The following is an 8,897-nucleotide window of genomic DNA, read 5'->3' as shown; positions in this document are numbered from 1 at the left end:
TCAGTAAATGACCATGCTTAAACCAACATAAATTTTGTTTCAGAAAATATATATATTATATTTTTTAAATTATCATATTTGTTTAATGAAAAATATTTTCACATGAATCTCTAATTTGTTTCAAGAAATTTAATTATTGCTATTTAATTAAAGATTTACCATCTAAAACAATTAATTTACAAAATAATATGAAGTCAAAATAACTAAATGAAAATTTAGATTTTAAATAATATGATATAAACAAAACCTAAAATTAAAATTAAAATTAAAAAATCCAATAATCTTGGAATTTTTTGATGAGTCTAAATATCTCACCAATGAAATAGAACAAAATAATCAGATGATATTGAAAGAAATTTTATCAAATATTGAAAATTGTGATTAACGCGAAAGATCAATTTCAATTATTTTTTATAGAAAATGAAACTACATATACTATAATTTCATCTCCTTTATTATTAAAAAGAGATGAACATGAACTCAAAAAATGATCATCAAAAAATTGTGATGAACCGAAAGATCAATTTCAATTACTCTTTATAGGAAAAAAGAAACTATATATACAAACGAAATTAACTAGGCACAGAGGTGGTTTAAGTCCAACCCTAAAAAAAAATTAATAATTTTTAAACTGAAAAATATATTGTTGTAACCTTGGGGAATTGCAGGGAGCCTCGAGATTCGATGCGTTTGAACTTTGGTTTGCGTGACATACATTTTTTTATCTTTTTAAAATGAGACATTATTTTTAAAAGATTTTGATAGTATATAGTTGTTTTTAAAATTAACTATATTAAAAAATTATTTAATTCAAATTTTAATTATCTAGGGATCAAATAATAATTTGATTAAAACCCGGTTTAAATTAATCAAACATGATTAACTTAATAAAAGATTATTTATTTGAAAATAGAGTCGCCAAATGATTTTAGAAATAACAGTAAAATGTGCGTGTATAAACGTACTTTAGACTAAAGTTTCTATAAGGGTTTTGTTTTTTTGGTTACGCTCGGGAAAAAACTTTCGCACTATATCCTTCGCGCCCGTCAGAGGACAGTTTTATTATTAATGTAAAATTTTGGCTATCAAAAGTTTTATTTATAACATTTATTCCATTTAATTAGTAGTTCGGGTCATAAACAAGGATACGTTTACGTAAATAATTGTATAAAATTATTTAAAAGAGCATACATGCGATTGCGTTGATATATGATTAAGTATCATACCTGAAAAATATCATAAAGTATTATAATTTAAAAATAAATTCCAAACGGGGCCTTAACCAAAAGATTTGTTCGTGACATATCCTGAAAATATTTAAAATTCATTTTCTGACCTTTTGGAATTATTTGAAAATGGATTGGGATTCCAAAAATAATTTTGGATTTAAAAAAGTGGAACCAAACAGGCCTTAGGACCGGAGTCCTAGGGCTTGGGTTCGTTTTTACCGATCTAGGCTCGGACGGACTCGGTCTAGACCGGGGTGATCTAGATTAAGTCTAGGGACACTCGGTCAAGGAATCGAAGGGTTCAGCCCTAGGGTTTAGGAGGCTCGGTCCTAAACTTGGGTTGTTCGGTCTTGAACTTGAGTTGTTCAGTACTATGTCTAAGAGGTTCGATCCCAAGTATAGCTTCCTCGGTCATGGGACTTGGGAGTCTCGGTCCCAGGTTAGACCTCTCGGTCCTAGGTTTAGAATCATCGAATGAATTTCTCGGTCCTTGCTCAAGAACACTAGTACTTGGTCTCAGTCTTAACTCAAGAACATCGGTCATATGTCTCGGTCCTAACTCAAGAACATCAGTCCTTGGTCTTGGTCTTAAGTCGGTTTTATTGGTCTTTAGTCTCGGTCCTATTTTTTGGTCCTAGTCCTACATGACTCGGTCGTCGGGGATCGAGTGTTCTTCATTTGGTATGAAAAATTGTTGTTTGTATCTTTTGATATAGACCATGAAATCATGATCTATAAGTTGTAAACAACTCATATGAATGTAGGTATCATAATTCCTAGCCCTAAACACGATCAATATAACTCAATAACAATTGATTTTTCAAAATGTTTTTTAGGGCAAAATTTAGGAACTTTTAATTTAGGTCATCTCATGGCTAATTCTTGTTCCAACAGTTTCGAAATGTTTATAGTCGAATACATCCAAAACAAGAACATCAATCAAGCTCTATAACAACTTTCAAAACTGAAATTTAATTTTTTTTATTTCAAAATTTTCAGTTGGATCAAACATGGTCGGGATAGGATGTAATATGATCTGGAAATCATTCTAACATGTTTACAAACATGTTTAACAACTATTTGAATAAAAAATTCAAGCTTCCAGATTTTCAAATCAAATTTAGATTTTTTTATTTAAGTTGAATTAATCAAAGCTCTTTTAACAAAAACTTCATAAATCATCTAAGGATTGGTTTCAAACAAGTAAAACACAAAATTGAACCCTAAATATGATCAACTCAATCAAACTTAGAAAAATTCAATTTTGAATCATAAATTGAATTACAGCAGGTCTGGAAGTTTACCAATGATTAAAGAACACTCCAAATAGAATAGTTATATGCAAAATGAAATAAAATATTTCCCCTTTCTTTTGAGTCTTATTATAAGTTTGTGAGAAAATACGTCCATTGGCCCACTAACGTTTCCAACAATTACAGCCTCCATATGCCAAGAAAGAACCAGCATAACAATATCTTGTAGATCCACCTGCAGATTGTTACAAAGAAGAGTGATATCGTCAAACAAAATCATATCAATATAAGGGTCTTTGCATAGGTTGTATAGCTCTTCAGAATTTCTAGAATCAACATATTTAACCAGGTCTTGGTTGTAGAATACATCAAATGCTCCTTCGAGATGACAATCGCTCGCCTTTAAGGCTTGAAGAGTCATCTTTTCACTAGCTCTAGTTATTGTCATTAATTGTTGAACCTTGTCTTGGTGACCTAACCAATCTTATTCATTCTCATATTTTGATAAGAAGAAGTCCTAGAATTCCGGCGGATATAGACTTGGTAAATCACTTCAATGGAAGAATGGGTCGTAGAGAGAAAAACTAAGAGGCCCTGAATGATGTACGTATTCTAGAATACTCTCTTTGCGATTCATAGTCGTCACATGCCACATGCCACAAATGAATTTTCAGGTTCTCTGATTTTATTCCTCCTTCATATTCGAATATGTGATTTTTCTTTGCCCGACTCCATTAATTAGGACGCAATGATTATCTCTTCTACTTCGCGCATCAGATGAGAACGGGTTCAAGCCATAAACAACTCCACCGAGATTAGAGCTCTCTAGTTTCACAAGTCGGCGACGTTCATGCAAATGGTTCGATCACTAATTGAAGCGTAGACACAAATCACGATCAACGAATAATTCAACAGAGTACATTGAGAACACCTAAAATTTAAAGTGAACGCAAATCTCTTTTTTTACATGAATTACTTTTATATGCTTAGATCGTCTCTTTGAATTTTTTGGAAATCAATTGTTTGTTTGTTAGGAAGGTCATTCTCAAGAATGAACTTGATCACACATATAAAACTATATGTCTAAGTCAATTAGGCTAATTAGTGGTCAAATAATTAACCAAACCTCTTCAAGTTATTCAAACACAATTAAGATGCCTTAAGGAAAATAAAACACAAGCAACTAACTCTCAATATAGAAGATCAAAGCATAAATGCACTAAGTAGAGTTTTATCTAGAAGTCACAATATTATGTTTCATCCGTATGAGATTTTACTTTATTGTCTTAGCGTCCGAGTAAAGGGGAATATGATATTGGACAATCTCAAAATCGATGATAATAAGCATATCTTTGTATGACCATGCAAAATATATTTATTGACTTTCAAAAGTTCAATTAAGTCATGACGTTCCCTATCATTCAGACTTTGTTCAATCAAGATTGTTTAAGGGTTCTCCAGTGTATTTAAATTTATTTCAATCGTTTTCCAGTAAAAGATTAAATTTATTTCAATCGTTTTCTAGTAGAAAAAACAATTTCATTTTCGTGTTCTAAGAAGCGTTTCATTTTGAAATTTATATCCAATTAAAATGATAAATCATTGTTACTCGGCATATATTTGAAATTTTCTTCTTATTTGATTATAATATGTTCATTATTTTTATTACAAAAAGGGGAAGACATTTTAGCAATAGTCTTTTCTAAGATTGCATCGTTGATCTTAGTTTTCTAGTACTAGTGGTACTTGATATTTCCTTCTAAACAAAAGGCTATCGTTGTCATCGTCAGTATTCGAATTGGTATAGATTATGTTGGTGGGTGGAACTTTGTCTACCAAGTGTCGGTATGGAGGGTTGGTTTTATGGGCCTTTCTTCTTGGCTTGTCTTTTCTAGTGGTGGCGGGAATCTTTGATAGTCCTTTCAAGGCATTGGACTAGCATTCCATTTTTTTTCCTAATCATGCAAATAGAAGGGTTATGGTTATAAGAAAATTTTTAAAAGATTTCAAGACCTGAAAAATGTCTCTAAAAATTAGAGTTGGTGAAGGGTTCAGAAAAATCAAAACACAACGTGTTTTCTCCTTCACTAATGAATTTCCCATTGAGGGTTTGAGGAATATTTTTGCCTCTTCGGATTTTCCAAATTTCGATTGGTGTGTATCCTAACCCAAAAGAGTTTATGTCATAATATGATTGATAGAAGGATGATATACCTATATCATTTGGAACTATGCCCATTATAGGAAAATATTTCATCATGTACATCATACTTATGAAAGGAAAGTTGAACATAAGAAAATCAGGATAGTTAGACGAGTCCTCTCCTCTTATCAAAATTGGGAAGACTTCAAATCCGCTCAATTCAACTTCTAGATTTCCAACGTGAGCTTCCCCGACCATGGTAGTAGCATATACCTCACCTTCAATGGTGATTAGACGATCGTCGGCCATGAACCTCATTTTTTGGTGACGGATGGAGGCTAGAGACTTTGTTTGATGCAACTAGGATCTTCCTATGATGAGATTATATGATGGTTGAATATTTTTGACACAAAAGTGAACTCTAAATGGGATCTCAACAACTTGGATGGTGCTCTTTAGGCTACCCATTATTTCTCGCCTTGATCTGTCAAGACCTTTTACACATAGGTCTAACGACATGACCTAATTTCTAGCGATGTTGATTTTCTCAATGACATATATATAGCGTCGAGTCATTGTCAATGATAGTCATTTGGATCATCTTACCCTCCATCTAGATAGAGATATAAAGGGATTCAACATGCATGGCTCTGGATATCGACAAATATTTATCTTCCAAGCCAATCATATTTTACTATGGGCTTACGATAATCATTCCTACCAATTCTTCCGGTTTAGCATTGGCATGGATATTTGTCTTATTTAGCTCATTTAAGACGGCTTCATTGTGTTTGATTGAATACATCAGGATCTATCAAATTGAAATATTGGCATTCGTCTATTTTAGTTTGCTCAAAAGACTATTGTCAGGGATTAGTGCCCTAGACTCATTTTCTTTCTTCTTCTAGAATGGTTGTTCGACACTACTTGGTGCATCAATCATTGTTTTCTTCATGAAGCTTGGCTGAAAATCAATTTCACTTCAAGTTGTTGTAACTTATAGATGGGTGTTGGCTAAGATGGTCTCTTTCAGTTTATTTATAATCCATCAATTTTTAACTATGCCATGGACGACTTGGGCTAGCTCATCTTTCTATTCAATCCAAGAGTTGATCATATAGATTTCCAATTCATTATCGTGAATCAAGTTCAATAGCACTTCCATGTTGAATAAGACCTCGTCTATTATGACCATATTAGTTTGATAGTCGGATTTCGGAATTTGTGTCACCTCTATCTTGACGATGATATTCTGATCAATCAAATCTTGGAAGAGGTGTTTAGGGGACTACATTTGTTAGTTGAGTGGCCTTTCATTTGATGATAATTACACTAGACTCCGTATTTTCCTAAGAATGGTTTGTCGATTTTTGTGGTCAATGGCTTGACCAGATCTTTTTTTTTGCAAAAGGGTCATGACTTGACTTAAAAGCATACCTAAGTTACCTAAGAATTTCGGTGGTCAAGATGCCTTTAGGGTTGAATTGGGTAATGTTGGGAGGTTCATCTTAATATGTTGTGCTTTATTGAGACTTTCTTTTATGGTATAGATCCTTCCAAGTAGTTATCATATAGTGCACTTCGACTTTTTCCTTTTTCAAAAGTCAGTTCGCAGGTTGATAAACTTTGATCTCCTTACTTTCATTTCTTTCTTTTTCGATTGTATCTTCAATGTTGTTTCCAGATTTTAAAAGCTTTTTCATGTTTTGGAATGTTTTGACCGCAAATCATAGAGTAACGATTATTTATGCTTTCAAAAATCATATCGATTTATCGTTGTTCCCTAGACATCGAATCAATTATTTCTGTTACGACTTTCCATCTATTTATGAAAATCAAAAACTTTTTGTTTCCCTTACTTGATGTTCTTCAACCTTTTCTCGGGTCTTTCGAGATTCAAATGCATGTTGAAACGCTCGATAAATACTACTAGTAATTCTTCAATACTTTCTAAATATATCACTTTTTGTTACTAGTACCATTGGAGAGTAGCGTTGACTAAGTATTGGGGAAACAAGTGGAGCACCGTTAGATCTCTGAGTTGTAATAGAGTCATTGTCGATGTGTACATTTTAAAAAAGACAAATAGGTCACTTTTGCCAATATACTTAGATATGGCCGGAAATTTGACACCTATTGGGATTAGGACTGCAAATGAGTCAAGCTACTCGTGAGCCACTCGCAAGTCGCTCGGTCAAAGCTTGGCTTGAGCTTGAGCTTGACTTTGACCGAGCTCGAGCCGACTCGTTTAAAATTCGAGTCGAGCTCGAGCTCATATAATGCTTGATCGATGGCTTGTCGAACTTTTTAGAGCCTAAGTATATAATATATATATTTTTTATTTATTTAATATTAAAACTCAAATAATATATTTTTTCCCTCTCTTTCTTTTAAAAGCCCATATGAAGGCCCACAATCCATAAGTAAAACCCTAATTTCTAACATATCTATGACTCTTCATCTAACCTAATCTTCTTCATCTAGCATCTTCTTTCATTCTTATCTAACCTAATCTTCTTCATTAATCATCTAGCCTCTTCTTTTATTCTTATATAACCTAATCTCCTCTTCTTTCATTCTTATATAACCTAATCTTCTTTCATTCTTATATAACCTAATCTTCTTTCATTCTTCCTTCATTTTCTCTTTCATCTTCATCATTTCTTTCGCTCACTCTTCACCCCGTTCTTTCACTCTTAATCTTTTCTTCATTCATTCTTCACTATTTCTTTAACTCATAATCTCTTATTCTTTAGTCTTCACATATTTTTCACTCTTCATCTATTAATTTTCTTCTTTTTTTCCTCTTCTCATTCAGAGGCTTACAGGTAATTAAATTTTTTTTAACTTTTATGATAACTATTGTTTTTGCTTTTTATTTAACTTTGATTTTTTTTACCTTAAGGAAATTCAGCAACAAAGAAAGGAAAAAATTATTTTATTGGTGAACTCATTGGTAAGGTAAGTCTTGTTCATCTTTTTTTCATGTATTAAAATAAATTTATGCTTATATATTCTTTTTTTCATGTATTAGGATAAACTTAGACTTAGATTATTCTATACATAGGTCGGATGAATATATAAAATAACAATGATTGTTTATAAAAAAAAAGACAGGTTATAAAAAAATAAAAATAAAACGGAAATAAAAAAAGTTTAATAAATTATATATAATAAAAGTATATTATATATAATATTCAAAGATATAATAAAGGGTTAATATATTATGTATAATAAAAATAATATTAAGATATAATAATTAGTTTAGTATAAAAAGAAATAAAAATGAAAGAGATAAAAAAATGTTAATATATTTTATATAATAAAAGTATAATATATATAATATTTAAAGAGAAAAAAAGTTAATAGATTTATTATATATAATATGGAGAGAAAAAAAAAATATATATATATTATATATAATATCTTTAGTGAAAAAAATAATTTATAAGATTAATAATATCTATTATAATATATAAAAATAATAATAAATTGTTGTTATAAGTTAGATTCTTCCTATAATGTTTGAATTCTTGTTATACTTGCACCCCAAATAATTCAAATATATATAATAATATTTAATAGAAAACATATTGAGTTAATAAATGGAATGAAAAAGAAGACTAAAATAAGTTTTCATTATTAAATTCTTATGGTACCTACTAAATTTTATCACCTATTTAATTAATTTTTCACTTTTTCAGAAAGAGAAGACATATCAATAAATTTTGTTGTCGGTATCTACCTTTTAAAGTAAGTTAAATTTTAGTAATTTATTTTAACATTTATTTTTTATATTAATTATTTTTAAGATTAAACATTTCATATTATTGAATGTAGGTAGTTGTACATGTGCTATGATTGAAGAACATGAGTTAAAAAGATTAATATATTGAATGTTCAAACAATTTTTATAGTTTTGTACTTTAATTTTTGAATTTTTATGTTTTAGAATTTTGATTAGTAATGGTGATTTAATGTTTTGGATTATTATGTTTTAAAATTTTAAATATTTATGATTGTTTTATATTTTAATTTTGAAATATCATGTTTTAAATTATTAATATGTATAAAAGTTTGATATTTTAATTTTATAAATAAATTTGGTTCGAGTTCGAGCTCGAATTTGAGCTTGAATTTTTGTTCAAGTTTTCGAGTCGAGCCGAGCTTGTAGGTAATATAGTCGAGTCGAACTCGAGCTCAAATTTATAAGCTCGTTCGAGCTCGAGTTCGAGTCGAACTAATAAATACTTAATCGAGTCGAGCTCGAGC

This window comes from Impatiens glandulifera, chromosome 7, assembly GCF_907164915.1.
Source record: "Impatiens glandulifera chromosome 7, dImpGla2.1, whole genome shotgun sequence".
Taxonomy (NCBI): Eukaryota; Viridiplantae; Streptophyta; class Magnoliopsida; order Ericales; family Balsaminaceae; genus Impatiens; species Impatiens glandulifera.
This window is presented reverse-complemented; position numbering follows the sequence as displayed.